Below are 27,362 nucleotides of genomic sequence, written 5' to 3'. Positions count from 1 at the left end.
AAGATCGATGTGCCACCCTACTCCTTCGGTGCCGGGTAGTGTGTGTGTGTATGTTTGAGAGAGAAGCCAGTCGATAGATTAGTATCAAGATTGAGGTGTCACCCTACTCCTTCGGTGTTGGGAAGTGTGGGTGTGGGGGGGGGGGCAGTGACACTCACATATCTCTACTCTTATAAAAAACAGAGTTGGTGATGATGGTGTTCCTGCCATCCTATAATATAGGCCGTCCGATTTATATCCGATGGACAGGAAGGAAACTATGGAAATTTTGCAAAAACATACCCACACCCCTCTCCGCATTTGCAAATAAGGCATTCCCTCGTTCATCCTTTTCTCCCTCAAGATAAACTTCTCATACAAATGCATCTTGATGTTCCGTGCAACGCATGGGCATCTTGCTAGTAGGGAGAAGGAGTTTGTGTGACACATATCTAGCTATATGAAGGGATAGGTAGATAGCATATGTGTGAGAGACATTATTATACTTTGAGACATTAGTGGCTGTGGGTGGGCGGTATTAAAGGGGTGGGCATGTTAGGCATAGAGAGCGTGTGTGTTTCTGTGTGAGAGACTTGTAGGACGGGGTAGAAAGACGAATTTAACCCTGACGGAGGGAGAGAAATACACGAAGTGTGCGTGTATGATTCCGATGCCCACAGGGAAATGAAATATGTATGCGTGTTAGAGAGATTGCACAATTCACTCACGTATCACTATCTAGCGATCGTGGACGTGCATCGCTTGAACATAAGTCAATATCTACTTCGTATCGTGGCCAAAGCTACAATATCGATTCAACGCTATAAAGATTGGACACTCACATATCACATTTTTTCTATTTAAATAAACCTTTTCAATTGTGCATGCCAAAGTTACGGTGATGTTTCTTCAAACAACCAATGTAGTTATCATGTACATGCACCATTCTTACTCTTGCATTCAAATTCATTACTCTTGGATGATTTAAGTTTCTATTTTGAAGTAATATATGTAATATTCATATATGAATTCAACGGGTACGCAATTTATGAAATGGAGGCTATGTAATCATATGAGATAACACTTTTAAGTATCTGACTACAATATCCATTTCTTTTTGTGCGCCTCTACACTAACACATCAATGCATTATGTTTAAAGTAAATAACCAATGGCACTAAATTATCTATTTACACGAGAAATACATAGGCTGAGTGTTTGATCCCTTTTTTGTGAATGCACCACTACCCCCGTACGATTGGCCGTGCCCGTGTGAACGTCCAAGTTATCGGGCCACCATCCCGAGTTATTGTCTTTTTTCTGGGGTGGACTTCACACCAGTTATTAACTGCTGACGCGTGCCCCGTGTACACAGTCTAGCATGACCTTCCCGCTAGCACGGTCCAAAATTAGTTGAAACTAGAGACAAACGATCCCGCGGGCGGCAAAATCTCCCGCCTCCTTCTAAAATTTCCGCCACCTTAGTCTTTAGCATGCGAGATCCCCCTTTTGTCCTTGGTGCACGGAGACCAACAGTTACAATACTGCCCTCATCTACATGATAGGTCGGGGCTGCTTTGGTAACTTCCGGTTCCCCCACTACACGGTACCCCCATTTCCTCTCCCCCTCCCGCAAAACCGACTAACTCCACAACACCAGAGCATCTTACATCACGCTGTCCGTACTTCATCGCCCTTTCTCCCCTCCCCTCTTGAAACCCTAGACTGCTCATCCACCGGCGTACCATAGCCCATTCACTGCCAGCGGCATCCACCTCGCCGGATATACTTCTGCGGCCGCATCTACCCCTCCCACCTCCCCTAGAAACAAGTAGACTGCTCATCCACCACTATACCACAACCCATTCAGTGCCGGCTTTGTCCACAGCGCCGGAACTGCTTCGACGGTACTCTCGTCAACCGCCGCGCATCTACAGCGGCCCATTCGTACTCCCCACCGGAGACGCTTCGTCCACACCCCCTGGAGCCGCCCGACCGACGCCCCCGTCGACGGCCTCTGATCCTCTTCGCCGACACAATGAAAAAGTACAAGATGCATGTGGCCATTTCATGGAACATCGCAAAAAAAGGAGAGGCAACGGTGAGCCTATCCAGTTCTATTAGCCAAGTTTCTTAGGGACAGTTATTACGAGTTATCCTAAGAAAATAAGCACCTGTGAATATAAGCTTCATGTAATAAGCCAACTAGTTCTTTTCATTGCGTTTTCAGCTTATCTTTGGTATGATCGTTGGAAAGTCTAGATTGCATTATATTTTTTTCATTTTGCTGCCCATATGGAAATTAATTTAACTTGCAAACATCACAAATTGAACCCAGTGCAGTAATTAATATGATAGGAAAACAGACCATCACTATTTTCTCAAAATGCAAATACAAAGATACCATCTACTTGGCACAATCTACTTTGGTCAATGTTTTCCATAGAGATCACATTGCCTAATTTAAACGAAGAACGCATGAACTACATTTAAATGAAGAGCAATTATTTATTGAAATTCGATGGTCCAAGTGGCTGGTTATTATTGTATAGCAGCACCACCTGAAAGCATCATATAGCAGCAGCAACAACTCATAGCAACTCATCATACAGCAGCAGCAGTCTGCAATTCATCATATACCAGCAGGAGCTCATAGCAATTCATCATATAGAAGCAGCAGGAGTAGCTCATAGCAATTCATCATATAGCAGCAGCAGGAGCAGCTCATAGCAATTCATCATATAGCAGCAGTAAGAGCATCTTGTAGCAACTCAGCATATAGTAGCAGCAGCAGCTCATAACAATTCATCATATAGCAGCAGCAGCTCATAGGAACTCATCATACAGCAGCAGTAGCTCATAGCAATTCATCATATAGCAGCAGCAGGAGCAGCTCATAGCAATGCATCATATAGCAGCAGCAGAAGCAGCTCACAACAATTCATCGTAAGTGGATTAGAATGAAAATTTGGCAAAAAAATCAGAGGAGATCCTCACCTTGTTGGATGAGCTCATCCTTCAACAGCACCTCAAGGCCATGGCCTGGGAGGAGTGGAGGGGGGAATAAGGTGCCTTCTGCCGCAGTGTGGCATTAGCCGTAGTTGGGGGGCGCCCGCCGGAGTAGTGCGTTGGACAAACCACAGTGGAGCAGCTGCTGGAGACCATGAGAATGAGGGGCGGCGCCAGAGGGAGGAGCAGCCAGGGAGATTTTCCCATACCCGCCGGCCATGTATCCTAGGTGGACATAGCATCGTCGAGGACCAGGCCAGATGGGACCAGTGGCGACGGCTCGCTAGAGGAACCCTAGTGCTGCAGGCAGGGGATCGAGGTACAGGGAAAGGGGAGAGGAGATGCAAGCAGGCAGGGCAATGAATGCTTGCATGTTTGTTTTTACTTGAGGGTCAGGTGTGACACGGGCGTCAGCAATTGCATTTTGAGTGTAATATAGGCAGACAACAGAGTCATTTCACTATTCCCCTTCTCTTCAATTTTTAGTGAGGTTCTACCCAAAACACCCCCCATAACTCAAAAATGACTTCTTTACATATTTTATGGCTTATTTTGACAATATGCCCTGAAAAGGTGGAATCGAACTGGCCCTTAACCTGCAATTCAATTGTGCGTGCAGATGAATCACTCCTGCCTGCTATCTGTACATTTAGGCATCATCATACATTGCATAACCTAATACATGTGCATTCCATTGTAGAATCTGGAATATGCAATTTTTATGTTAGTTCATACGTTGCACATGATGTTTAAATGCCCCTTAAATCTGGTCAGTCAAGTGATGGTCTTTAAGCCTCCTTCTTTGCTTCTTTTCTTGATATGTAAGATTTTCTCACACATCTGTTCAATTGCTTGTTTGCATCAGCCAGCCATACTAGGACTGTTTGCTTTGATTACTTGCTGTTCTTGACCTAACACTCTAATAGAGCTTGTCAATGATTTAAACACTAAGGGCTGCTGTAGTGGGGCCTTGTCTAACTCATAGGTGACATAAAGGTTTGGCTGTACACTATAGTGGGCTCTCCAAGAGTACCTGGAGATCCAGTTCGAAGGTATGCCTAGTTTTTACATAGTGCAGACATAGTAGATGCTCATTTCATTGTGTGCAAGTGCAAGAGATGCGGCATGTTTCATTATGTGGTGTTTTTTGTTATAATCTCATCCTTTTGTGTTCACAGACTGGAAAGTATGCATATTTATCTTCCAAGGAGACGAGTAACTAGTTTGTGTCACCTTGCAGAGGGGGTGCAATGAAGATAAGATTGCGGATTTCTAAGTACAAGATGTTAGGAAGGAGCCTTGCAAGAGAAGTAGGAGCTGCGCTGAGCCTCTTCAACCTGCTAAGGTAAGTCACTGTATGCAACTCAACAGTTCAATTCCTTGTTTGTTTCAGGCATAGTTAATTTTCTCTTTTCAATTGCTTTTTTTGTCCTTAGTTAATGAGATGCCCAAATAATCATGCCTGATGTTCGGTACTTGTATCACTATTAGCTGACATAATTAAAGGCCTTACCATTTAATTACTCTACCGAAGTGTGCCTGAAGCTTTGAAGTCTATTAACCAACTATTATTGCATGAGGCTCACAATCTAGTTTATACTATGCTAATGATTGCATAGTTTTGCCTGTTGTAGTATGTTTGTATGAAACCCTCTGCTGTTCATTATGCTCCCTAAGACTTTAATTGAGGCACATAATGGCCAACTGCTTGCTTACTTATACGCAACGTGCTTTCTAAATTTGTAACTTGTCTGTGTTTTTGATTGGGCCCCAACATCATGCTCCTCTGGTGAGCTAAGAGGGATTTCTGTACGCAGACTGCACAGACTGTCTTTTTTATAGTTTTTAAAATATCACCTGCTTATGCTTTATGTCGTATAACATTTTTTTTGAAAGTGACATGTAACATTATTGTTAGTCCTGTTTTGCCATGTAGTACAAAATAGTATCTTGTTCGCTTCACTGTTGTAACTATATTTTTGCCCTAGTCATGTGTACTTACAGAAACATTTCTGGATGAAGTGACATCAACACAAAGATCTGCGATCAGTGCGGCATGGCAGTTACTGAATGATTATGGATTGGAATTGGAATGTGCTGATGTTCTCGAGCATCAACTAGAGGTGGCAAGACAACGTGTACATGATTGTCAACGTATAATCAACAAGTTGAGACTGGACCTGCAGGTATTAGATGCAGGAGTCACAAAATGAAACAAGACACTGAGGTAACCATGAAGTAATTGGAGATTTTGCAGACTGAAATTTGTGCTATCTGAATCCGACCAATCCTATTTTCTGAAGAGATTATAGTTCAAATGAAGTTAAGTTGATGCGCGTCCATGATGTATGAGTTGTATTTGCCCAGTGTATGTAATTTGCTATTTCTGTATGCTTTATTATCACCTGCGCCAAACCATAATGCCCACTGGGTATAATCGGCTGTAAGTTCTTTATTGTATAGTGTAGGATTATTCTACCTTTCTAAGGCGTCTTCTGTCCACTGAGTGGATGGCATCTGTCCCAACGATGAGCCGACACATGTTTCCTCTAGCCAATGATGATTTTACACGTGGAAAATACCCATTGGTCGGGGCTGTTAATGGGTTATCGGATCCAAAACCCGACCCGATAGCTTAACAGTGTTCCGTTACGGTGGATGCCACGTGTCGGTCACCCTTGACGAAAGCACTTCTGTGATGCGCGATTTAGCGTCATGGAAGTGGACACTTCTGTAATGATAATTTTGGTAGTGTCATGGAACACTTCTACGACATCACAGGTATGAATATCTTGATTCTATCATAAATCTGTCATGGATGTACATGCATGACAAAAAACGCGACCTACTGTGACAAACATGTATCATCATAGAAGTGTATTTTTTTGTACTGGTGGTACGACTACTGGATGTCCCATGCTTCGGCGAAAGGAGGTACTAGATTACAATTTTCTCCATTCTTACAGCGTAGGAGTGTGAAAGCAGTGAACACGTGCAGGCTCAGTGATTACATGGCCCACCTCACACTATCACCATATTTTCTGGACACCGTGAGACACCTAACTCTTTAGATAGTAGTATAATATGTACTGTAATTTCTAATCGAGATAAATTTGTACAATGCTATGAAGCTTCCAGCTTCTGTTTCATGTATCTTGCGTCCAAGGTTGCCCCGTTGCAACATTTCATCAAATACAAAGGAGAATAACATGCATGCTATTGCATCTCAATGATTAATAGATCATAGCCAATATGTACTCCCTCCGTTCCAAAATAAGTTTCTCTACTTTATGCAAACTTTAGTACAAAGTTGTACTACTACTAAAGTTGACACTTATTTTGGAACAGAGACAGCTAAAGAAAAAAAATGATCCATGCAGTCGCTAGCCCTTGAACCCTAAACCCTAACCAGGGTTATTTGCTGGCGACATTGAAGCTCTCGAAGAAATGAAGTTTGTAACCCTTTGACCATCAAATCATTTTGTACAGTTTCACTGAAATCGAGATGAGCATCTCTGTGGCAAAGAAATTTAAGAAGCGTGATTAGAATAAGATTACTAGGACTAGTTGACGAGATATAAACTCATCACAAATGCAGTAGAAGCCAGTAGAGGCATGTGTGGGGCAAAGAAGTAGAGAAATATGCACATGGAGCGATGTGGGCAGCTGGGGCAGTGGTGCAAGCCAGCTGTAAGAAATTTGTACCTGAGGGATGTCGGGACGTAGCTCAACCTAGAGGAGGGTGGAGGGAGGCGGCAATTGTCGATGTTGCGGCAGTGAGCAAGGGACGAAGGCAACCTCACTAGCTTTGTGAGAGAGAATGACGGGGACCCCTGATCGGGACGTACCGACAGTGGGTTTTCGCCATCGGCGACACCGGCCGCATCGACACAAAGCATCCACCCTTTCCCCCGGCGGACGTGATCGACCTAATTGTTAGAGATGTGGCCACAGTCATTTTGTACGAGAGAGTGTGAAGAGAGCAACCCTAGCAAGCAACCTTGTAGGCTCATCCTGGCTATGTATATAGTGGAGCGGTTTCCTTTTCTCTCCATATGAACATATTTATATTGCATACGTTCCACTAAAGAAGACAAAAATTATTTATAAATGACGCGGCACCGTTCATGCGTGGTTCCCGACTCTCCATTATTTATAAGTGAGTAACTACTACTAGATGCGTCAAATTATCACGTGGGCTGCATAATAAGATAGAAATGAGCTCCACCGTGTCATGTGTGTGGTTGGGGAAGATGCAAAAGACGCAAAGAGTGCTACTAGTACTACGTGCGTGGGTGCATGCACCTCTTCTCTTCGAGCATGGTTATTAAAAGTATAGGCAGTAATAATGACTAATAAGTCGTCAAATCACAAGGCCCACCTTTCTCTATGTTTAACCAAGGAAGGAGCCATCATTTCACTCCTCGTTGAATATCCATCCGCTGCTACCTCCGCAAATAAATAAAAACCCGCTTCTAAATAATATAGCCAAGTCAATCACGACGTAGAAATATCATTCACCGATACAATATGGCGGGATCTAAGGCTAATGATTTTTTTACTTTGTCTCTTTCTCTTTTTGTCTCATTTACTCATTTTACATAGGAGCACATGTAGAGGATGGCTACTCTATTCGATGGGACTTCTTCATGTGGTTTAAGACTAAAAAGCTCCGAATTATGCCCACTGCCCACCACTCTAAATCATGCCATCTATGATAGGGAGTACTCCCATTGCAACAATGAGGTCCACTTGGTCTAGCACGTCCTGTAAGAAGAGACTATCACGCAAAACATACATCTTGTTGCCTTCTTCCTCATACATTATGTACCACTAGTATGTACTACTAGTAATACTACTACTCGTTCTCCTATAAACCTTGTGTGTGGCATCTCCAAAATATTAATCTTGTGCTTGGCTCTTCGCGTCTTCGGGAAGTTGAGCAATAATGGTACTGCAGTATATATCGTTCTGGCTATCTGTGGCCGAATGAATTGTTGCATGTCCACCATGTGGGCGAGTGTCAAGCGAGGGTCGAGGGGCGAGGGGTGAGGGAGAGTGTGTACTATTACGTCCGTTTAAATATGGACTAGATACAGAGCAAAATGAGGGAGTCTACACTCTAAAATACGTCTATATACATCAGTGTTTGGAGTATGTAAGTTCATATTGAAATCTACTAAAAGACATATATTTCAAACAATATGATAATCTCTCTAACCAAGGTAGGGACGAGGAGTAAACGGAGGGAGTAGTAAAATTTTCTCCTCGTCCTACGAGCCACCACGCGTGTGGGTGAGGAAGAGGGCATAAGGGGTAGTAAGCAAGATTCACCTCGTCCTGCGAGCCACCGTGCCCGTGGGAGGGGGAGACGGCATATTAAGCAAGTTTCTCCTCATTCTACGAGTTGACGGGACACATCAAAAGTAATATGTACAGAGGATCTCCAGTGTATAGAGCCTTGCCTCTAAGGTAGGCCCCACATGGTTTGCCTCTTTTGTAACATAATGCATCAAGTCGCAATTGGTTTGTTCACCCATGGTACACGATCCTCTGTCAAGTGGACAACCAGTACACGTGTCAAATTACCACGTGGGCTGCCTTTTCATACAGAAATGAGCTCCACCATGTACTCGCGCGGGTGCCGTTGGGAAAGAGACAGGAGTACGTGCGTAGTGCATGCACCTCTTCTCTTTGTACACGACCCCCACCTACATGGGGGTGTGTGTGTGAGAGAGATACAAACTTATACAGATGGCGTGTGCGTTTGTGAGTGTTTTTAGTTCGGGGTGTGATTTCATGAAGGTATTCGTGGGAATATGTGTTAATAATATCTCAAACAGAAATTTGACACATGTAATGTGTGTGAAATAGAGGCCTATCTATATTATATATAGAGGGGGCGATCCACGAGAAGAGAGGGAGGGGTCATGATATCGATGGAGTCAAAGAGAGGATCAAGTGGGTGGGTGCGAGATCGATGAAGAGAGCCATCGAAGTTGTGTGTGTGAAAGTCAAAGCACTACAAAAAAATACACTTCCATGATGATACATGTTTGTCACAGTAGGTCACGTTTTCTGTCATGCATGTACATCAATGACGATTTTATGACAGAATCAAGATAGTCATACCTATGCTCTTGTAGAAGTGTTCCATGACATTACCAAAATTATCATCACGAAAGTGTCCACTTCCATGACGATAAATCCCGCGTTATAGAAGTGCGTTCGTCAAGGGTGACTGACACGTAGCATCGACCGTAATGGGTCGCCGTTAAGCTATCGGGTCCAGTTTTGCATCTGATAACCCGTTAACAGCCCGGACCAATGGGGATTTTCCACTTGTAAAATTCTCATTGGCCGGAGGAAACACGTGTTTGCTCACTGATGGGACAGATGTCATCCACTCATTGGACAGGAGGCGCCTATGATACGTCGACATGTGGCATGGCCCAACAGAGACCCATTCCGGTGAGAAGGCCGACCCAGCTAAAGGCCCACCATGTTTTTCAGACACTAGTGGGTTGGCCCGTTAATAGCCTGCCATGTTTTCGACCAAATCGAGGCCCATAGCAGATCAGGCCCATTCACAGCCTGCTGTGTTTTAAGCCAAATTACGGACCATATCGTATTAAGCCCGTTAACAGGCCACTGTTCTTTTGGGTCCATTCTAAGACAGGTTTGTATTTCAGCCTGTTAAAAGCTCGTTAACCAGTTCAGCTCGATAATAGTTTCGGCCTGTTAGCGGCCTATGGTGCATTTGGGACATTGTCGGCCCGGTTTAACTTTAGGCCCTTTAACGGCCCATGGAGAAACTGGGCTATTTCTTGTCCAAAGTAACTTTAGGGGCCTCATAACGGCCCATGGTCTTCGTGGATAAATTTCAACTCAACAGGCCTATTAGCCTGCTAATGGCCCGTGGAACAGTTGGGCCTAATTATAGCCTACGTTGAATCAGGCATGCTTACATCCCATCTGATAATAGCCCATGACACTTTTGGGCCGATGGCCCGCATGGATACCAGCCTGCTTAAATCCCATAATTTTATTGGGCCAAACTGGCCTGAGATATATTTTGGCCGGTTAACTACTTGTCCTATTTGGGCCAAACATGTTCCTTAGGCAGTTTCGACCTGTATTGGCCTGTGAATTTTTCGGCCCGACGCTGGCCCAATCTATGTTTTAGCCTGTTAAAAGCCCATGGTATTCTCTAGCCTAGCTGGCTAGAACTTTACTCAGCCTGTTAAAGGCGGGAAACTATTATAGGTTTAGACCTGCTAATGGCCCAAGATGATTATAGGCCCACGTTTTGGCCCATATGAGTAATGGGCCGGCCTGAAGACCGACAACACTGAGATCCACTGAACCTTCCGGCCTAAATTATAGCATACTGACCAAAGTATAAACCTAGACTATACAATAAAGTAATTATGGCATATTACATCCACTGGGAATCAAAGTTCGCTACCGGTGATAATAAAGCGCAACGTGACCACAGTTTACATACGCTGGGCATCAAAGGTCGCCACCAGTGCATATAAACGCGCTGACAAAAGAATATACAAAACTGAGAGCACTTCAGAAGGCATGAGGCCTGGCCAGGGTGGGCCCCGCAAGCAGCCAAACAAGTTGATGAGACCTGAGTTGTGTCAACGATAGATGCCTCATCCCTAGATGTATGGCACCATAGTGCGCAAGGAAGTCCTCTGATATCTTCCTTGCATCTTTGAATTGAAGTTGGAGTTGAGTTGAAGCAAGCCTTTCCGCTTTAAGTTGAGACTGAAGAAGTCGAACTGATTGAGGCAGCGACTGCACAGAGGTTGTTTGACACCTGCTGGTGAGTAGCTTCAACTCACTGTCTTCATCAAGACAGGACCTTGGGGTCATCTCACTGTCCTCAATATGATTTTTCTCACTATCTTCCCTAAAGTTCTGCCTAGCATAAGAGATACGAATCTAAAAGAGAAACAAGGAGGCACGTAACAGGTTTCACAATTATATAAGCAAATAAATGGATTTGTTCTGCATAAGGAATATGTTTTTACAACTACAATTTAAAACTAGTAGTTGTTGCAAACATCCAATCAGATATAAACGGCAAAGTAAATGATAGTGGAGGAAACGATGCCTATCCAACTCTATCCTACAACAAAGTTTGTAGGCTTGAGAAGGATGAACTTACATTACATGTTAACACGGGCTGGACAAAGCACATCTCCATGTTGATGGAAGGATAATTCAATAAATTCCCCAAAGAAAATTCTTTATAAGCCTTGCCATGTTTCTACATTTTTCAAGGAGTAAATATAGATCAAATAATATTGGAAGAAACAGAGGATAATGAAGCTCAGGTGCAGACAAATGATACATAATCAAATAGCAATTAATTAAGTACAGGGTTGCAATACAAAAGGTACTGACAAGAGGAATGCAGACATCAACATGTGTAGTGCCACTGGCTTTATTCAACATTTTGGTAACTGTAAATGTAGATATGATAATTTGGAGAAGGTGGAGGGCAGGGCAGATAAGATGCAGAGTATTGCTAGACAATCAACTATCTCGCGATGCAAGTACAGTAATACCACCACCGTCGGTTAGTACTTGTCGCTCAAATGGATGTATCTAGCACTATTAAGTTCTAAATACATCCAATTAATCAACAATTAATTCAACACAGAGGGAGTACATGACAACATGTACTTACATGAGCAATCCAAAACTTCATAACCATTGTGTTAATTCTACATCTATCTAAGAGTAAATATAGATCTTATAATTTCAAGCAAAGGGAGGATAAAGAAGCGAACATTTACAATGATGCCACTGTTGGGGAACGTAGTAATTTCAAAAAATTTCCTACGTACACGCAAGATCATGGTGATGGCATAGCAACGAGAGGGGAGAGTGTTCGTCCACGTACCCTCGTAGACCGTAAGCGGAAGCGTTATGACAACGCGGTTGATGTAGTCGCACGTCTTCACGATCCGACCGATCCAAGCACCCAACGTACGGCACCTCCGAGTTCAGCACACGTTCAGCTCGATGACGATCCCCGGGCTCCGATCCAGCAAAGCTTCGGGGATGAGTTCCGTCAGCACGACGGCATGGTGACGATGATGATGTTCTACCGGCACAGGGCTTCGCCTAAACTCCGTGATGATATGACCGAGGTGGAATATGGTGGAGGGGGGCACCGCACACGGCTAAGGAACGATCCATAGATCAACTTGTGTCTTTGGGGTGCCCCCCTGCCCCCGTATATAAAGGAGCAAGGGGAGGAGGAGGCCGGCCAGGGAGAGGCGCGCCAAGGGGAGTCCTACTCCCACCGGGAGTAGGACTCCCTCCTTCCTTGTTGGAGTAGGAGAAGGGGGAAAGAGGGGGAGAGGAGGAAGGAAAGAGGGGCTGCACCCCTTGTCCAATTCGGACCAGAGGGGGGTTGCGCGCCTCCTTCCTTTCGGCCTCTCTCCTAAGGCCCATATACTCCCCGGCGAATTCCCGTAACTCTCCGGTACTCCGAAAAATACCCGAATCACTCGGAACCTTTCCGAACTCCGAATATAGTCGTCCAATATATCCATCTTTACGTCTCGACCATTTCGAGACTCCTCGTCAAGTCCCCGATCTCATCCGGGACTCCGAACTCCTTCGGTACATCAAAACTCATAAACTCATAATATAACTGTCATCGAAACCTTAAGCGTGCGGACCCTACGGGTTCGAGAACTATGTAGACATGACCTAGAATTATTCTTGGTCAATAACCAATAGCGGAACCTGGATGCCCATATTGGCTCCTACATATTCTACAAAGATCTTTATCGGTCAAACCGCATAACAACATACTTTGTTCCCTTTGTCATCGGTATGTTACTTGCCCGAGATTCGATCGTCGGTACCCAATACCTAGTTCAATCTCGTTACCGGCAAGTCTCTTTACTCGTTACGTAATGCATCATTCCGTAACTAACTCATTAGCTACATTGCTTGCATGGCTTATAGTGATGTGCATTACCGAGAGGGCCCAGAGATACCTCTCCGACAATCGGAGTGACAAAACCTAATCTCGAAATACGCCAACCCAACATGTACCTTCGGAGACACCTGTAGTACTCCTTTATAATCACCCAGTTACATTGTGACGTTTGGTAGCACCCAAAGTGTTCCTCCGGTAAACGGGAGTTGCATAATCTCATAGTTACAGGAACATGTATAAGTCATGAAGAAAGCAATAGCAACATACTAAAACGATCAAGTGCTAGGCTAACAGAATGGGTCATGTCAGTCACATCATGCTCCTAATGATGCGATCCCATTAATCAAATGACAACACATGTCTATGGTTAGGAAACATAACCATCTTTGATTAATGAGCTAGTCAAGTAGAGGCATACTAGTGACTATATGTTTGTCTATGTATTCACACATGTATTATGTTTCCGGTTAATACAATTCTAGCATGAATAATAAACATTTATCATGAAATAAGGAAATAAATAATAACTTTATTATTGCCTCTAGGGCATATTTCCTTCACGTGTCATAGCTTCTAAGGCATACTAGTGACTATATGTTGGTCAACGGGTCTGTCATATTCAGAGCCATATGTATTTCGCAAATATTCTATGTCCACAATTCTTTGCACGGAGCTACTCTAGCTAATTGCTCCCACTTTCAATATGTATCCAGATTGAGACTTAGAGTCATCTGGATTGGTGAAAAAGCTTGCATCGTTGTAACTTTTACAACGGGCTGTTTTATCACCTCCATAATCGAGAAACATCTCCTTAGTCCTCACTAAGGATATTCTTGACCCATGTCCAGTGATCTACTTATTAGATCAAAATTGTATTCCTTTGCCAAACACAGAGCAAGGTATACAATAGGTCTGGTTCACAGCATAGCATACTTTATAGAACCTATGACTGAGGCATAGAGAATGACTTTTCATTCTCTTTCTATTTTCTGCAATGGTCGGGTCTTGAGTCTTACTCAACTTCACACCTTGTAACATAGGCAAGAACTCCTTCTTTGACTATTCCATTTTGAACTATTTCAAAAATTTATCAAGGTATGTACTCATTGAAAAATCTTATCAAGAGTCTTGATCTATCTATACAGATCTTGATGCTCAATGTGTAAGCAGCTTTACCGAGGTCTTGCTTTGAAAAACTCTTATTCAAGTATCCTTTCATGCTATCCAGAATTTCCATATCATTTCCAATTAACAATATGTCATCCACATATAATATTAGAAATGCTACAGAGCTCCCACTCACTTTCTTGTAAATACAGGCTTCTTCAAAAGTCTATATAAAACCATATGCTTTGATCAACTCATCAAAGCGTATATTCCAACTCCGAGATGCTTGCACCAGTCCATAGATGGATCGCTGGAGCTTGCACAATTTGTTAGCACCTTTAGGATTGACAAAACCTTCTGGTTGCATCATATACAACTCTTCTTTAAGAAAACCATTAAGGAATGTAGTTTTCGACATCCATTTGCCAGATTTCATAAAACATGGCAATTGCTAACATGATTCGGACAGACTTAAGCATCGCTACATTTGAGAAAATCTCATTGTAGTCAACACCTTGAACTTGTCGAAAACCTTTTTGCGACAAGTCGAGCTTTGTACATAGTAACACTACTATTAGCGTCTGTCTTCCTCTTGAAGATCCATTCATTTAACATGGCTTGCTGATCATCGAGCAAGTCAATCAAAGTCCATACTTTGTTCTCATACATGGATCATATCTCAGATTTTATGGCCTCTAGCCATTTTGCGGAATCTGGGCTCATCATCGCTTCCTCATAGTTCGTAGGTTCATCATGGTCAAGTAACATGACTTCCAGAATAGGATTACCGTACCACTCTGGTGCGGATCTTACTCTGGTAGACCTACGAGGTTCAGTAGAAACTTGATCTGAAGTTTCATGATCAATATCATTAGCTTCCTCACTAATTGGTGTAGATGTCACAGGAACCAGTTCTTGTGATGAACTACTTTCCAATAAGGGAGCAGGTACAGTTACCTCATCAAGTTCTACTTTCCTCCCACTCACTTCTTTCGAGAGAAACTCCTTCTCTAGAAAGGATCTATTTTTAGCAACGAATATCTTGCCTTTGGATCTGTGATAGAAGGTGTACCGAACAGTTTTCTTTGGGTATTCTATGAAGACGCACTTCTCCGATTTGGGTTCGAGCTTATCAGGTTGAAACTTTTTCACATAAGCATCGCAGCCCCAAACTTTTAAGAAACGACAACTTTGGTTTCTTGCCAAACCACAGTTCATAAGGCATCGTCTCAACGGATTTAGATGGTGCCCTTTTAACGTGAATGCAGCTGTCTCTAATGCATAACCCCAAAACGATAATGGTAAATCAATAAGAGACATCATAGATCGCACCATATCCAATAAAGTGCGGTTACGACATTCGGACACACCATAACATTGTGGTGTTCCAGGTGGCGTGAGTTTGTGAAACTATTCCACATTGTTTTAATTGAAGACCAAACTCGTAACTCAAATATTCGTCTCCGCGATTAGATCGCAGAAACTTTATTTTCTTGTTACGATGATTTTTCCACTTCACTCTGAAATTCTTTGAACCTTTCAACTATTTCAGACTTATGTTTCATCAAGTAGATATACCCATATCTGCTCAAATCATCTTGTGAAGGTCAGAAAATAACGATACTTGCCACGAGCATCAACACTCATTGGATCACATACATCGATATGTATTATTTCCAACAAGTCAGTAGCTCGTTCCACTGTTCCGAAGAACGGAGTTTTAGTCATCTTGCCCAAAAGGCACGGTTCGCAAGTATCAAATGATTCATAACCAAGTGATTCCGAAAATCCATCTTTATGGAGTTTCTTCATGCGCTTTACACCGATATGACCCAAACGGCAGTGCCACAAATAAGTTGCACTATCATTATTAACTTTGCATCTTTTGGCATCAATATTATGAATATGTGTATCACTACGATCGAGATCCAACAAACTATTTTCATTGGGTGTATGACCATCAAAGGTTTTATTCATTTAAACAGAATAACAATTATTCTCTGATTTTAAATGAATAACCGTATTGCAACAAACATGATCAAATCATATTCATGCTCAACGCAAACACCAAATAACATTTATTTAGGTTCAACACTAATCCCGAAAGTATAGGGAGTGTGCGATGATGATCATATCAATCTTGGAACCACTTCCAACATACATCGCCACTTCACCTTCAATTAGTTTATGTTTATTCTGTAACTCCTGTTTCGAGTTACTAATCTTAGCAACTGAACAAGTATCAAATACTCAGGGGTTACTATAAACACTAGTAAGGTACACATCAATAACATGTATATCAAATATACCCTTGTTCACTTTGCCATCCTTCTTATCCACCAAATATTCAAGGCATTTCTGCTTCTAGTGACCATTTCCTTTGCAGTATAATCACTCAGTTTCAGGCTTTGGTCCAGCTTTGGGCTTCTTCGCGGGAGTGACAACTTGCTTGCCATTCTTCTTGAAGTTCCCTTTCTTTCCCTTTGCCCTTTTCTTGAAACTAGTGGTCTTGTCAATCATCAACACTTGATGCTCTTTCTTGATTTCTACCTTCGTTGATTTCAACATCACGAAGAGCTTGGGAATCACTTTCGTCATCCCTTGCATATTATAGTTCATCACGAAGTTCTACTAACTTGGTGATGGTGACTAGAGAATTCTGTCAATCACTATTTTATCTGGAAGATTAACTCCCACTTGATTCAAGCGATTGTAGTACCCAGACAATCTGAGCACATGCTCACTAGTTGAGCGATTCTCCTCCATCTTTTAGCTATAGAACTTGTTGGAGACTTCATATCTCTCAACTCGGGTATTTGCTTGAAATATTAACTTCAATTCCTGGAACATCTCATATGGTCCATGATGTTCAAAACGTCTTTGAAGTCCCGATTCTAAGCCGTTAAGCATGGTGCACAAAACTATCAGGTAGTCATCATATTGAGCTAGCTAAACGTTCATAACGTCTGCATTTGCTCCTGCAATATGTCTGTCACCTAGCGGTGCATCAAGGACATAATTTTTCTATGCAGCAATGAGGATAAACCTCAGATCACGGATCCAATCCGCATCATTGCTACTAACATCTTTCAACACAATTTTCTCTAGGAACATATCAAAATAAACATATGAAAGCAACAACGCAAGCTATTGATCTACAACATAATTTGCAAAATACTACCAGGACTAAGTTCATGATAAATTAAAGTTCAATTAATCATATTACTAAAGAACTCCCACTTAGATAGACATCTCTCTAGTCATCTAAGTGATTACGTGATCCAAATCAACTAAACCATGTCCGATCATCACGTGAGATGGAGTAGTTTCAATGGTGAACATCACTATGTTGATCATATCTACTATATGATTCACGTTCGACCTTTCGGTCTCCGTGTTTCGAGGCCATATCTGTATATGCTAGGCTCGTCAAGTTTAACCTGAGTATTCTGCGTGTGCAACTGTTTTGCACCCGTTGTATTTGAACGTAGAGCCTATCACACCCGATCATCACGTGGTGTCTGAGCACGAAGAACTTTCGCAACGGTGCATACTCAGGGAGAACACTTCTTGATAATTATTAGTGAGAGATCATCTTAAAATGCTACCGTCAATCAAAGCAAGATAAGATGCATAAAGGATAAACATCACATGCAATCAATATAAGTGATATGATATGGCCATCATCATCTTGTGCTTGTGATCTCCATCTTCGAAGCACCGTCGTGATCACCATCGTCACCGGCGCGACACCTTGATCTCCATCGTAGCATCATTGTCGTTACGCCATCTATTGCTTCTACGACTATCGCTACCGCTTAGTGATAAAGTAAAGCAATTACAGGGCATTTGCATTTCATATAATAAAGCGACAACCATATGGCTCCTGCCAATTGCCGATAACTTCGGTTACAAAACATGATCATCTCATACAATAAAATATAGCATCACGTCTTGACCATATCACATCACAACATGCCCTGCAAAAACAAGTTAGACGTCCTCTACTTTGTTGTTGCAATTTTTACGTGGCTGCTACGGGCTTAGCAAGAACCGTTCTTACCTACGCATCAAAACCACAACGATATTTTGTCAAGTTGGTGTTGTTTTAACCTTCGCAAGGACCGGGCGTAGCCACACTCGGTTCAACTAAAGTGAGAGACACAGACACCCGCCGGTCACCTTTAAGCAACGAGTGCTCATGGCGGTGAAACCAGTCTCGCGTAAGCGTACGCGTAATGTCGGTCTGGGCCGCTTCATCTCACAATGCCGCTGAACCAAAGTATGACATGCTGGTAAGCAGTATGACTTATATCGCCCACAACTCACTTGTGTTCTACTCGTGCATATAACATCAACGCATAAAACCTAGGCTCGGATGCCACTGTTGGGGAACATAGTAATTTCAACAGTTTTCCTACGTACACGCAAGATCATGGTGATGGCATAGCAACGAGAGGGGATGGTGTTCGTCCACGTACCCTCGTAGACCGTAAGCGGAAGCGTTATGACAACGCGGTTGATGTAGTCGTACGTCTTCACGATCCGACAGATCCAAGCACTGAACGTACGGCACCTCCGAGTTCAGCACACGTTCAGCTCGATGACGATCCCCGGGCTCCGATCCAGCAAAGCTTCGGGGATGAGTTCCGTCAGCACGACGACGTGGTGACGATGATGATGTTCTACCGGCGCAGGGCTTCGCCTAAACTCCGCGACGATATGACCGAGGTGGAATACGGTGGAGGGGGGCACCGCACACGGCTAAGGAACGATCCGTAGATCAACTTGTGTCTTTGGGGTGCCCCCCTGCCCCCGTATATAAAGGAGCAAGGGGAGGAGGCGGCCGACCAGGGAGAGGCGCGCCAAGGGGAGTCCTACTCCCACCGGGAGTAGGACTCCCTCCTTCCTTGTTGGCGTAGGAGAAGGGGGAAAGAGGGGGAGAGGAGGAAGGAAAGAGGGGCTGCACCCCTTGTCCAATTTGGACCAGAGGGGGGCTGCACGCCTCCTTCCTTTCGGCCTCTCTCCTCAATTCCCGTATGGCCCAATAAGGCCCATATACTCCCCGGCGAATTCCCGTAACTCTCCGGTACTCCGAAAAATACCCGAATCACTCGGAACCTTTCCGAATTCCGAATATAGTCGTCCAATATATCGATCTTTACATCTCGACCATTTCGAGACTCCTCGTCAAGTCCCCGATCTCATCCGGGACTCCGAACTCCTTCGGTACATCAAAACTCATAAACTCATAATATAACTGTCATCGAAACCTTAAGCGTGCGGACCCTACGGGTTCGAGAACTATGTAGACATGACGTAGAATTATTCTTGGTCAATAACCAATAGCAGAACCTGGATGCCCATATTGGCTCCTACATATTCTACAAAGATCTTTATCGGTCAAACCGCATAACAACATACTTTGTTCCCTTTGTCATCGGTATGTTACTTGCCCGAGATTCGATCGTCGGTATCCAATACCTAGTTCAATCTCGTTACCGGCAAGTCTCTTTACTCGTTATGTAATGCATCATTCCGTAACTAACTCATTAGCTACATTGCTTGCAAGGCTTATAGTGATGTGCATTACCGAGAGGGCCCAGAGATACCTCTCCGACAATCAGAGTGACAAAACCTAATCTCGAAATATGCCAACCCAACATGTACCTTCAGAGACACCTGTAGTACTCCTTTATAATCACCCAGTTACGTTGTGACGTTTGGTAGCACCCAAAGTGTTCCTCCGGTAAACGGGAGTTGCATAATCTCACAGTTACAGGAACATGTATAAGTCATGAAGAAAGCAATAGCAACATACTAAACGATCAAGTGCTAGGCTAACGGAATGGGTCATGTCAATCACATCATTCTCCTAATGATGCGATCCCATTAATCAAATGACAACACATGTCTATGGTTAGGAAACATAACCATCTTTGATTAATGAGCTAGTCAAGTAGAGGCATACTAGTGACTATATGTTTGTCTATGTATTCACACATGTATTATGTTTCCGGTTAATACAATTCTAGCATGAATAATAAACATTTATCATGAAATAAGGAAATAAATAATAACTTTATTATTGCCTCTAGGGCATATTTCCTTCAGCCACATAATCAAACATCAATGAGTGTATGTATGCTGACAGAGGGCAAGAGGTACTGACAAGAGCAATGCAGAGCCCAGTATTGTTTTGAGATCCTATGATCCTTTGAGCAAGGAGCTTCATCTAAAATTAGTTTTCATACAAGAGAGAAGGTAAGGCACATGCAAAAATTTAGGAGTTCAAATTTTGAATTGATATCATAGACAATACCTGATGCTGGGCTCTCAGCAGTTCTAATAGGGGTTTGGCCAGTGGAGTAGGAGTAGAGTGTGGTACAGTTGGGCCTGTGTTTTCTGTGGATGCCGATCTATCTAATTTATCAGGTATCACTACCTTTTCCAAATACCTAGTTTGTACTCCTTGAGGATTTGCTCTCACCCTCTTCCTTTTGGAAATTTATTACGAAAGAACAACATTTGACTGGAAAAACATATTATAACGACACATGGAATAGGTACAGAAAATGGATAGGTATGGCATATACTCATATATAATGCTTAAACTAAGCAGATGGTGTAACAAAGTAGAAGTAATGCAAGAGGTCAGATGCAAAATATGTGCGACCAAGACAACCTTGCCAAGTTAGAGCAAGCAGCTTGATGGGTGAATAAGATAGGCCATCCTCCACCATGCCAAGTTTGTTAGCCAGTGGATTGTTCTGCAATATTCCTCTCGTGTGCCCATTCTCATATTCATTTTGATAATGTTGAGTACCCGACATACATGAAAACATAAAAACAAGTGAGATTAAGCCTGGCCATTGTGGGACAAGGCTGAGAATGACCCGCTTGCTAAAGAGGTCGAACCAGAGACATTCCACCGCCACCACCCATTTCAGCAAGCCACCACCTTCTCCTCCTCGTTTCTGCAGCGAACCAACCAGCACCCCTCGATCGACCTCTGTCACATCCTCCCCTGCCTCCATGGACGCATCCAGCACCTGCAGAGAAGCACGTCCACTTCAAGCGCTGCCTGTTTCGCGCCCGGGGAGATGCTCGCCAAGCACCACCGGCGACCACTTCCAGCAGGACCCTTGCGTCCCTCTCGCCTCCTTCCTCCCACGTTTCTCCCCCTTCCCCTGGTTCCTCTTTTCTCTCTCAAAGTCTCATCTCTCTATCCCTGTTCGTGCAACAGGAGCTTTGCCTCAATGCCATGGCCGCCACCCCGTTTCTTTGAGACTACCCGCCGCGGCCTCGCCGGAGCAGCGTCGCCGCATCAGGCCAGGGCCCGCGCCGCCGTCTCGTTCGTCTTCTTGTAGAAGCGCTACACCACCCCCAAACTTCTCTGCCTCCGTGCCATGGATGGCCCGGACAGCCGCCTGGAGCTCGCCTGCGTTGCGCCCCTCGCTGGACGTCCCCTGTTTCGCCTCCCGCACCGAGCTCCTCAAGTCCCGCGTCCGCCGTGGCCGTGGAGCACATCGGCGTCGTCCTCTCTGGCAGCGCCAAGTCCCTGTGCTTCCCTGCTCCAGATCGAGCTCCTCTGCCTCCCTTGCATCGCCAAGCGCCATCACCCACTGTAGCCGTTGTCTCGGTCCAGGCGGGATCAAGCCCGGTGACGACGACTAGTGCCTCGTCCCGCTCCTCGCGTTGCCCTGCCTCTCTCTCTCTCTCTGACTTGCCGCAGCAGAGAGATGACGCCGCTAGGGAGCCTCCTGTGCCCAGCGCCTCCTCCACCCTGCAGCCGCGCCTCCACCTTCACACACCGCCGGCGAGCAGAGCCGCCGGATCCCGTCGCCGCACTGCCGTTTCCGGCCTCCGGCCGCTCAAGTCCCGCCTTGCTGTGCCTCTGCTTCGTGCGAGCTGAGACGAGACGATCGCTGCCATTCACTCGTCGTTGAGCATTGACCGCGTCGCCCCGAGCCGGCCCAACAGCCGCATCCATCTAGCAAGGCCCAGCAGCGCCCCAGCTGCTTCCCCCCCAACCTGGGCCAGGCCCATGGTGAGCTGCCCCTCCAGCGCCTTCCTTGTGTTTCTTTTCTCTTCGGTTGGGCAAGCAGATTTCGGTCCGTTGATGTTTTTTCACTGACTGCAATTTTAGCTTTATCTAGAGAAAACTTGTTTTGCAGAAAACCCCTTTAGCTTCATGCATATAATAACTTAAAAACTATGCATCTTTTGTAAAAATTCAAATATGAAAATGCTTAGATTTCTGTTTAGTTTCATAATATGCCACTTTCATCCATGTTTAAAATGTTGTTTGTTTAATTTTTTTTAAATAATTTGCTAAAATGATTTATTTCATAACTAAATAACCGTAGCTCCATTTTAAATAAATTTTATATGTAAATGGGGTAGAAAAATGCCTAGTCTAACATGGTGCATTCATATTGCATGTTTAACAATTCTAACATATGGTTTAGGACAGAACAATACCTAATCCAAAAATATGCACATGAGGATTTTCCAGAATTGTTGTTTGTTATTTCCGGCCTCATTTAAACTTGACTAGATAGTTGGTTTTGATTATGCTTCACCTCTTGCCATGTTAGTAAACATTAAATATTTTTGGGTACATAAACGAGACCGAGCTAAATAACTTGAATGTGGTGTTCCGTCAATATGCAACTCGTTGCATATTGTGCTCCACTTAATTTGTAGTATTGTTTGTGCACTTTGCCATGCCATGCCTCATTAAATGCATCATACTTGTTTGCGCATCATACTATGTTTATGTGATGGTTGTTTACTATGTTGCTTGCTTCTTTCCGGGTTGTTTGTCTCATTAGCTTCAGTTCCGTTCCAGAGTTGTGAGGATGCGTTCGACTATGTCTGGATGCCTTCTTCTTGGACCCGTTCTTCTTCCTTGCGGGATCTCAGGCAAGATGACCATACCCTTGAAATCACTTCTATCTTTGCTCACTAGTTGTTCGCTCTATCGCTATGTCGCGCTACCTACCAATTGTTATATCATGCCTCCCATATTGCCATGTCAAGCCTCTAACCCACCTTCCCTAGCAAATCGTTGTTTGGCTATGTTACCGCTTTTGATCAGCCCCTCTTATAGCGTTGCTAATTGCAGGTGAAGTTGAAGTTTGTTCCATGTTGGAACATGGATATGTTGGGATATCACAATATCTATTATTTTAATTAATGCATCTATACACTTGGTAAAGGGTGGAAGGCTCGGCCTTATGCCTGGTGTTTTGTTCCACTCTTGCCGCCCTAGTTTCCGTCATACCGGTGTTATGTTCCTTGATTTTGTGTTCCTTACGCGGTTGGGTGTTATGGGAACCCCTTGACAGTTCGCTTTGAATAAAACTCCTCCAGCAAGGCCCAACCTTGGTTTTAACATTTGCCACCTAAGCCTTTTTCCCTTGGGTTCTGCAAACTCAAGGGTCATCTTTATTTTAACCCCCGCGCCAGTGCTCCTCCGAGTGTTGGTCCAAACTGGCGATGTCTGGCGCCCCCTAGGCAACCAGGGTCTATGCCAACCCTACCTCTTGCCTATCTAGTGTGCCCTGAGAATGAGATACGTGTGACTCCTATCGGGATTTGTTGGAACATCAGGTGGCTTTGCTGGTCTTGTTTTACCATTGTCAAAATGTCTTGTAACCGAGATTCTGAGTCTGATCGGGTCTTCTTGGGAGATGGAATATCCTTCGTTGACCGTGAGAGCTTGTGATGGGCTAAGTTGGGACACCCCTGCAGGGTTTGAACTTTCGAAAGCCGTGCCCGCGGTTATGGGTAGATGGGAATTTGTTAATATCAAGTTGTAGAGAACTTGACACTTAACTTAATTAAAATGAATCAACCGCGTGTGTAGCCGTGATGGTCTCTTCTCGGCGGAGTCCGGGAAGTGAACACGGTTTTGGAGTTATGTTTGAACGTAAGTAGTTTCAGGATCACTTCTTGATCACTTCTATCTTCACGACCGTTGCATTTCTTCTCTTCTCGCTCTTTATTTGCATATGCTAGCCACCATATATGCTTAGTGCTTGCTGCAGCTCCACCTCACTACCTTCTCCTTCCCATAAGCTTAAATAGTCTTGATCTCGCGGGTGTGAGATTGCTGAGTCCTCGTGACTCACAGATACTTCCAAATAGTTGTAGGTGCCGATGATACCAGTGCAGGTGACGCAACCCAGATTAGATGGGAGCTCGATGAAGTCCTTGACCATTGTTTTGTTTCGTTTCCTTTTGATCAGTAGTGGAGCCCAGTTGGGACGATCGGGGATCTAGAATTTGGGGTTTTCTTCTTTTATTTTGGTTCCATAGTCGCACCTTGATTGTATTCTGGATGATGTATGTTTAACTTGTAATTGCGTGAAGTGGCGATTGTAAGCCAACTCTTTATCCCTTTCTTATTCAGTACATGGGATTTGTAAAGATTACCCCTCTTGCGACATGCCTACCATGCGGTTATGCCTCTAAGTCGTGCCTGACACGTGGGAGATATAACCGCATCATGGGTGTTACATATATGCTGCATGTGTCATACATGTTACACTTGAGTTGGACATAAAGCGGTTTCAAATATTGGGATTCACCTTAAACTAGATTCGAGTATCGGCATTTGTAAATCATAATATATGATAGTGAAATACATCTTTGCTGCGCTTCGGAAGATATATAAAAAACATAGAATGATTTATAAAGATTCGTATAAGAATATAAAATGGATTCAAAGTTAGTTAAGAGGGTAAACGTGAATGCTTATTGTCCCAAAATTTGAAATAAGCGGCAAAATATCCACTCCCACGTCGGCTGCTCAAAACTATTGTTTGCGAGATGGAAATTACTGTCTAACTATTATACCGACAACACATTGGCCCGATTTCCACTACTCTCAATAGGGATCGGTTAGTAACTTGAATCCGATGTGATACGACCGACTCTCACCCTATTCAAGCACGATGGGCGCCAAACATGGGTGGCGAGGGTGTTCCGGACTAAGGGGTCCTCGGCCTATCGGCCTATCTCTCACGGGACGGACTGGTGGGCCGCTCTTGATTCATCAACAGAAGGCTAGACTACATGCGATTTCGTGCTCTAGAAGGAAACCACTTAAGACTTGGCGTATCCTCCATGTCTGGTTTAGCATAACTGGCATGTTTGTCCCCTGATAGTGACCAACCATATGCAACCCTAGGTACCCCTGGTGTCTATATAAACCAAAGGGTTTAGCCCGTAGAGGGGAAGGAACCATTATCGCCACTCCCATCTAGGGTTTAGTTCATCCAGTCTTATGGTAGATCAACTCTGTAATTGTCATACAAACACATCAATACAACCAAGCAGGACGTAGGGTTTTACCTCCTTGAGAGGGCCCGAACCTGGGTAAACATTGTCTCTATGTTCCCTGTTACCAATTCATCCAAGATCCATAGCTCAGGACCCCCTATCCGAGATCTGCCAGTTTTGACACCAAAATTGGTGCTTTCATTGAGTGTTCCACTATACGATCGTCAGAGGATCAATGGCTCGGTTAGTCATCGAAGATGTGCACCGGGGACGTCTTCATGCCCGGCCAGCTCTTCGCATTTGGTAGCATCGTTCTACACACCAGCCCGACCGGTCATCCTGACCAGATTGACTATTTCACCCCTAAGTAGGAAATCAGGTTGGGCAACCTGAAGTACATCACCGACACTCGGGGCGATCAAATATTTACTGGTTTCTTAGCTTTACCCAAGGGACCCAATAATCTTGAATCCTCAACTTTGGACCTCCTCCCCGATCCCATCTCCAAATTGGCCCCCACCTCAAATCTGGCTTTGAGCTCTTATCCGATCTCAGCGTTCGAGGACCAGGGGTCAGCCTTGGCCGAATGCACCCCCTATGCATGCATACTAGAGGTTACCTCCGAAAGAAGTCAAAGGATGAATCCGACTGACCTCTTGTGGTTATACAAGACTTTAGATCGGATCCAGATGATGAGCATTGTCGGTGTCAAAACCAGCAGATCTCGGGTAGGGGATCCTGAGTTGTGGACCTTGGATCGATGGGGAACAAGGGACAAAGGAGGCGATATTTACCCAGGTTTGGTCCCTCTCGAAGAGATAAAACCCTACGTCCTGCTTGATTAAATTGAAGTGTATATGATGGTTACAGAGCGATCTACCACAAGATCAGATGAACTAAACCTTAGGCGAGTAGGATGATGGTTCTTGTTCTAGCTTCTATTGACTAAACCATCTGGTTTATATAGAAACCAGGGGTACTAGGGTTATACATAGTTGGTTACAACAAAGGAATAAACTTGCTGATTCTTCCATCTTGACTTGGAGGATACATCAAGGCTTCAAAGGTTTCCTGTCCGGACATGGAGTCTCCTCATAGCTCGGCCTTATAGCAATCATAGAGCAACCCACCTATCTGGCCCATAAGTGATAGGCCAGCAGCCCGTGGGCCCCTTAGTCCTGGACTCCCTTAGTAGCCCCCAAACTAATCTTCGGAGACAAGTCACGTGTGGGAATCATTAGCTTTGTTGACCAGTTCCTTCCTTCCACCACCCTCATGTTAGGTAAGCAGTCCTCAATGGCCACTTACGCAAGTTCGACCATGTGTTATCCGGATTATGTCCTGATTCTGAATTGTGAGTATTGCTTAGCCTCGATGGCCAACTGCTTAATTGTGAATAGTTCCCTCCCTTGACAACTTTTGGCGAAAGGTCACGGCAGGCCACAAACACTGAACCATCATGAAAACTCAATTTGCGGTTCGGGGTAGCTCTCCGTTGGCACGGCCCATCAATATGGACATCATGCCCCATTTTTTAAGGGATATGATCATATCAGGAAGGGGCAAGGTCTGCGGCGCAGCAAAGGTACTCTTGGTATTACCGTATCTTATAAAAGGAAAACAACCACTGTTTTCCCCATACGCTTTCCCCCGCCTCCATTGCCATCGCTTTCCCAATTTAGTGAGCTCCAGCGCCCCAATCCATTCTTCTTCCAGAAACCTTCCCAACCACTTCCTCAATCCGATCATGGCTGGATCTGGATCGAAGGCCATGTGGGAGGCCTCTAGTGTCACAAATGATGACATCAAGGAGCTAGAGTGCGCTGGCTACCTCTCGATCAACGTCGCCACCGAGCTCCGGAGGAGGGACAGGTCGTCCCCATGCCCCAGCCAGGCGACAGGGTGGTATTCTTCCTCCACTTCATCCAAGGGCTGGGTTTTCTGGTCCACCCCTTTGTGAGGGGGTTGATGTTCTTTTATCGATTGGATTTCCACAGTCT

The 27,362-nt window shown here is 44.3% G+C and overlaps 1 pseudogene; it reads left to right on the top strand.

Moving 5' to 3' along the window:
• LOC119357829 overlaps nucleotides 1-27,362 on the top strand; it is a 111,971-nt pseudogene that overhangs the window by 30,239 nt on the left and 54,370 nt on the right.

Source organism: Triticum dicoccoides, chromosome 2A (genome assembly GCF_002162155.2).
Source record: "Triticum dicoccoides isolate Atlit2015 ecotype Zavitan chromosome 2A, WEW_v2.0, whole genome shotgun sequence".
NCBI classification, from domain to species: Eukaryota; Viridiplantae; Streptophyta; class Magnoliopsida; order Poales; family Poaceae; genus Triticum; species Triticum dicoccoides.
This window is presented reverse-complemented; position numbering and strand designations above follow the sequence as displayed.